Genomic DNA, 6,824 nt, shown 5'->3' with positions numbered 1-6,824 from the left:
AGGAATGAAACATATGAAGACTTGGAAAAAAGTCTATCAATATGTAATCCTCAGTGAAGGTAAATGAATCCATGTAGTTATCATTAAATATCTGTTTTCCAAACTGCTCACAAATCACTCAAATTTTGCCTTTTGTCATTTGCCCAAGTCAAATAGCAGTCTACGAGATTGAAACAAGAGCCTGTTTCCTAACTCATAGTTCTCTGCTGCAGTTACTTTATCAAGCATACCCTTGAAATATGGTTGAATCACCTTAACATTTCTCAGACTTTTGTAATAGTTTCTTGTGCACCCAGAAACTTAGTTTCTAACATAAACACCCAAATCCACACCTATCTACTGTTAAGTGCGTATGCATTAGGTGCCCTATTGCAAAAATGCCTTTAACAGCTTTTTTTGTCCAGCTTCCCCACTTCTTTAGAAAATAAATTACAGGATTCTCAAGCTGTGAGGAAATTGTGAGCCTGTCCTTTGTTAACATTTGCAAAGTACTTTTGAGTATCATTGGTACAAGGTAGTAGTATTAGGTCAGAAGCACCTTCCAAGCTTACAAGTTGAACTGTTTCAGTGAATAAACATGCACAAGTGGCAATGCAAACTGTCGTTTGCTTTCATAAGCCACGTATGAATGATAGTGCATGGCAAACACACTGTATGGATTTTGAAGTTCCAGGAAATAGTGCGTGTCCATCTGTTCAAAAGATTCATTTCCAACCTCAACCTCATTCACAGAGGGCATAAGTGAAAAAAATGCATTGGCAGATGTTTGTTTCTGGTCGTATGGCCCCTTCTGTTTCTGCATTGTAATATTCGTGTTAGGTTTTCACTACCAAAACAAAGTTATTTATGTCATGGAAAAATATGACTGATATAGCCTTTTTTAAGTCCATTCCTTATTAGGAAAGGTTTGCTAAAGAATCACGTTGTTGACCATGTTTTATTAATTTTTTTTGTGGTCTGTTTACGTACAGTATAAGAAAGAATATAAAAATAAGGACACAAAATGGATGGAAATGTACTGCATACAAATAAGGGCTGCCTTTGTATGAGATCTCTGTCTTATCTCCATGTCTTGGAGGACAATCCGTAGCCAGGCATTTCTTCAAGCCATTTCTTAGGCCTCTTTCTTCAAGCATTTATTTAAGGGATTCTTGTGTTATTCCCTGTATTTAGCTTATCTCATGTTGTTCATTAAATGTATTTGTGAGACCCTTTTTTTTTTAAAGAAATCCCCATGCCATTTTTTTTTCCCCACAGGCCTTTAATATTTTACAGAAGAATGCTAGGGGTGCCAAGGTGGCTTTTCTTTGTCTCATGAAATTCCACTTAGCTCAAGGGTGAGCTATTAATTGCTGTTTAAAAAAAAAAATTCCTTTCTCTGTCTTACGTATCTCAGGGAAAAAAAAAAGATAGCTTGATGATTCTTAAGTATGCTCAAACGACACTCAGGCTATGACCACACACACAATCATATACAGTTGATGGAAGAGTTCTAATTAAAAAGAAAAACCCCAGTATTAAGTTCTTTCAGTTTCTTGTGTTTATTTATATTCTTTGGCAAAAACCTGGAAGAGAAGGTCCATCATACTGCTGAATCACTTGTGGAGGGAAGAAACACTGGCTTAAAAATTTGCCCCTTTTTGCATTTGCATTGATACATAGTCCTGACAACAGTATAATAGGCTTCCCTCCAACAGTCCTCCCCCACTAAATTCTGTTGTTTACTGTGCACGATGGAAAAGAGATAGAATTGGAGTTGCAAGGGCACCCACAGAAAGGCAAGCTGCTAACTTTCAAGTGCCTGACTTTGCAAACTCGTCTGTTTTTAATATGGATTTTGTGTATGGTTTGCGATAAACATAGAAAAAAACTGAAAGAGCTGCCAGTCAAAAAAATAGTAATGTACACAGTTGTGTTACGAAATGTTCCAGCACACACTTATTTCAATATACCGTATATTGTTATCTATTTTCTTCTAACATTATTAAATAATAATTAATTACATGCCTCATTTGCATGTATAAACTACTCTGTAGTTAGCAAATAATTAGTGATACATTTGTTTCCCTGAAGAAACAGAAGATTTGTACTATACCTAACTGTGATACTGTAACTTTGATGCTTAAGTGCCTGCAAGTAAGGAAAAGTGCTTTACTATTCAGAGAATATTCACTCAGCCATTCTTTACATCCTATAGTCTTGATTTTCCTCCCTTCCTCTTCTAAGGCAGAAGGAAGTCTTGAGTAAAAGTATCAGGCTGGGATTTACTGGGAATCTATTCTTATGGAATAGATGGTGTATCTGCTGTATTCATCAGCTGTGGGGATTTCACAGGTGAGGACATTTTTCACCCATTGTCAGCAGCACTGGAATGGAGACTGTCCAGAAAATCTCTTGAGCTGTAGCTTTTCTAATGCGTTGCATTTGAGGTCTTTTCATCTCTGGTCCATTCTGGGTTACCTGGCAAAAATGTTCTACCCAAAAACTGAATCTGTTTTGAACATTTAGTGAGCAGAAGAAACGTGGAAAACTTGAGCTGCATTTAATTATATATTGTTGTTTTAAAATAAAACAAGTGAGTTCACATACAATTACAGCCAATTTACAGCAGCCACTCACTAATTTAAATTAAAAAGTCTGCAACTGCAGAGTAATTATACTTTAATTGCACATTTAGTACAAGAAAGCGAAGAGAGTCTAATGCATTGTATCTATGATATAATAACCATGTGAAAAAATATATTAGCATAAAGGAAGTAATTATGTTCCAAGAATGAACAAATTAATTCAAATCAACACCTAGGATGCTAAAGGTTTTATGTCCTTTTTTTCATTTGTATTGTTAAACAACAGCAAAGTTAATTTTCCATACATATTAATTATTAACTGAAAAATTGATTAGACTTGATTTGCACACATTCAGTGTGTTACTGTTAGGATTTTAAAGATCAGACACATACTGCTATCAGTCCCCCTTTTCCTATAAAGACCTTTGGCACAATACCTTGCTTCCCAGCCACTCAAACCAAATAGCTTTTACTATGTCCAAAATTAAGCATTTCTGGGAGTACCATCACTAGATATTAGCTAAAATTTCATTGCTTCTTTATGAAACTGCCTTTAGCATTCGAGAGGTCTATTCTCTCCCTAATGTGTGTGGATAAATAACTTCCATTGATGTTAATGTCTGGTCTGTGATTGCACATAACAAGTATTACCTTCTTACGTAGAGGCAAATGTGGACCACTATGCATGTTACTCAGAGGAGCATTGTGTGACCTGGAAGTTAACAGAAAAAAAGAGAAGAAAAAAAAAAAGAGGGCAGGCAGAATAATAAAAATTCTGGCAAGGGAAAGCAGTTAAAAACTCCAATCATGTAATCGTAAAAACTAGGAATATGCAGCTTGACTTCTGAGCAGTCTGTATAAACAAAATGACCTTTGTATATGATTAGCCACCTGTTATAGAGCAGAGGTTTGAATGGCTATCTGATTTTTTTTCTTCTTTATATCATCTTTTTATTCTATGTGACAGTGTATGTTGCTTTTATAGGGATATTTTCACCACACAGTTGTAGAGCTAGATGGGGGGTAACAGATAGGCCTGCATATTATGATTTTACTGAGTTTCTTTGTGACTGAAGGGAACAGATTTGCACTTCCAAACAGCCATGTAACTGAGCAGTCATATATGTGTGAAAATATGCTTTTTGCTAGCTGCAGTATATCACCTTAGCCCATGCATTGGCAGAACTGAATGTAATAGAAATAATAAATCACAGAATGGTTGAGGTTGGAAGGGACCTCTGGAAGTCCAACTCCCCTGCTCAAGCAGAGCCACCTAGAGCTGGTTGCCCAGGACCAGATGGCTTTTGAATATCTTCAAGGATGGAGACTCTGCAACTTCCTGGGGCAACCTGTGCCAGTGCTCAGTGACCTTTATAGTAAAAAAGTGTTTCCTGAGAGGGAACCTCCTGTGTTTCAGTTTGTGCCCATTGCCTCTTGTCCTGTCACTGGGCACCACTTGAAAAGAGCCTGGCTCCATCTTCTTTGCACTCTCCCTTCAGGTATTTGTACACATTGATGAGATTCCCCCTGAGCCTCCTCTTCTGAGAGTCCCAGCTCTCTCAGCCTTTCCTCATATGAAGATGCTCCAGTCCCTTATGGGCCTTAGTGGCCTTTTACTGGACTCTCTCCAGTAGCCCTATGTCTGTCTTGTACTGGGGAGCCCAAAACTGGACACACTACTGCAGATGTGGCCTCACCAGTACGGAGCAGAGGTGAAGGATCACCTCCCTCGACCTGCTGACAATACTTTGTCTAATGCAGCCTGGGATACCGTTAGCCTTCTTTGCAGCAAGGGCACATTGCTGCGTCATGGTCAACTCGGTCTCTCAAAAGTCAGCTGGCACGCTCTCTTTTTAACAGCAAAGGTCTACTCTGTGGGTATGTAGGCAAAATAGAGAATTCAGCTGAGTTCCAGTGACTGTGCCCGTCCAGTTGTGCCTCTGAGGAAACTGTCCGCTGATTCTGCTTTGGTTTTGGTCTCCTCTGTTGTTTGGAAAACTAAGAAGCTTTGACCCTTCATCTACATGGCCTCTTTGGGAGTCTCAAATCCTTTGATCTGTCTTCAGTGTGCTTTGCATCAGTTGATTTACCACAGTTTTTTTTTATATATATATATGTATATACATATATCAAGTGAAGGTAATAAAAATCCACCTGTGGATAGGATCAGAAGATGTGTATTTTACATTATGTAGCTCAGTGACACCTGGGTCCATGAGTAGAATTCCAGCTTGTTACAATAAAGCAAAAAATACATAACAATAAGATGCTGTGTCAGCCTTTTGAGCTTTGGTGCAGGGCATAGAAATATGTTGCCTGACTTTTAAATTAATTCTTCATTATTTTTTCAGGCAATCTTCCACTATAGAAGGGGCCACATGAGGCTGTTTCCAACAGCAAGAACAAAACAAAATAAGAATAGTGTAATAAATAAACCCATGTATCATAAAAATCACAAAGCACAATTTTATTATTGCCTTCTTAAGTGCAGTTCCTAGAAACAACTTGGTGGAGAAGGCAAACTGAAGTAATGAACTCCTTGAACAGTCCTTTTAATATTCTGCTCTACGTTCATGCTCTGCACAGCCGATGAGAGATATATGCAAACAGTTTTGCTGAGGGCAAAAGAATGTTTCATCATTAAGGAGCATGACCCTTCTCTCTATAATCAAAATGAAAAGCATATGCCCCTTGATGTCATAAAGTGTTATTGTGACCATTCCAATGGGTTGTTCCTCAAGAGTTGGGATGTTGTCCCCTGACACAATTTGATATTAAAATGTTACATGATCATTAATTGTATCCACTGACACAGCAGAAATATTCCTCAAAGTTATGTCTCTTTGATATGATGGATTTTTTTTTCTTTTAATGTTTAAAATCCAAATCAGACACAGGGAAAGTTCAATTACTGTGAAATGCTTTGTCTCCCACTCTTTCTCTCTGGTCCTTCTGTTCCAGTCTTTTGTCATGTTAGGCTGGGTGAAACCACTCTAAGGATCTCCTTGGTAGTTATTTTATACCTTGTGAATAACAGGATATATCTATCTCTTGTTTATGTATGCATGATTTTTGTCCTGTTTCTCCACAAAGTGATTATTGCTTGCTAAGATGCATTTAGCCCTTAACAGGACATTGCATTTTAAAGTAGCATGCAAAGAACAGAAGAATACATGTCCAATATCAGTCACTGTTTTACTCAATGGCTAACATTTTAAAAGCATAGTTGTTACTAACATTGTTAGTAACATTGTTACAACAAGTAATTCAATGTTCTAACATTGCAAAAGATGACAAAATGCAGAAATTTTCCTTGAAACCAATGCTTTTCACATTTGTGGGTTTGTAATTTGTGACCTTCAGATTTTTTTATTATATTGTAAAATATGGTCACATTTCAATTTCTCCATGTCAGGTCCAATTCCAACAAGGCACTTAAATACACAATTTAAGTTGGGGAGCAATCCCATCTATTACCACTGGGAATTATTCACTTATTTAAAAACAATTGAAAGACCTTTGCTGGACAGAGATCTTATATTTCAGTCTCAGTTTCCAGCACTTCGGAAGTAGATTCGCTATGTACAGTTTTGATTTTCTGATTTTCTTTTTCTTTACAGGTAACCCGATAGCTAAAGACAAATCAAGTCAGTCTCAAGGCTGATAACATTAAATACAACACATAGGAATTTAATTCCTCCAGGCAATCCTTGAAGTGAAATTTTATATTGCTGGGGTGTATCCTTCAGAATCAATTGTTTCAACGAGAACCTGGCTTGTAATCAGCAACAGCCTTGAGATCAAAACTACTGGAAAGTTATTTTGAACTTCTGTGTCACAAAGTTTTCAACTGATTGAACTGTGTACACTTGTAAAATTGCACTTGCTGAGGAATTTGCAGCTGTAATCACAAGAGTTGATATTCAAACGGTGCAGAAAAGCAGCAATCTTTCGGATTCTCCATTCCAGACCAGTGGCTTTTCATCTTGATGAAGTCAACCTCCAAAACGTATTGGTTCCTTCTCTCCAAAATGATCCCTGGTCCACCATTCAGATTGCTGGTGGGACTGCACACTGCTTTAATTAAATTTCTGTTGCAGAAATTGTCCTCTGGCATGGCGCAGTTTTAGACATTTTTATTTGTATTCTAATCTTGGAGCTCTCAAAGGTACATATTTCAACATCTTGAAGTTGCTTTTGTTATAGGAATGGAAATATATATCCATTGTTAATAATTATTGTTGACAAATAATAGTT

General features: G+C 37.3%; 1 protein-coding gene across 1 annotated transcript in view; it reads left to right on the top strand.

Moving 5' to 3' along the window:
- Positions 1-6,566, top strand: part of FAM19A2 (family with sequence similarity 19 (chemokine (C-C motif)-like), member A2) — a 53,126-nt gene extending 46,560 nt beyond the window's left edge. The window contains exon 5 of the mRNA XM_009581117.1: positions 6,188-6,566. The gene's annotated coding sequence lies outside the window, so the exon portion shown is untranslated. The remainder of the gene's footprint in view (positions 1-6,187) is intronic.
- Positions 6,567-6,824: the final 258 nt, after the last annotated feature.

This window comes from Fulmarus glacialis, unplaced genomic scaffold (assembly GCF_000690835.1).
Source record: "Fulmarus glacialis isolate BGI_N327 unplaced genomic scaffold, ASM69083v1 scaffold15447, whole genome shotgun sequence".
Lineage (NCBI taxonomy): Eukaryota > Metazoa > Chordata > Aves > Procellariiformes > Procellariidae > Fulmarus > Fulmarus glacialis.
This window is presented reverse-complemented; position numbering and strand designations above follow the sequence as displayed.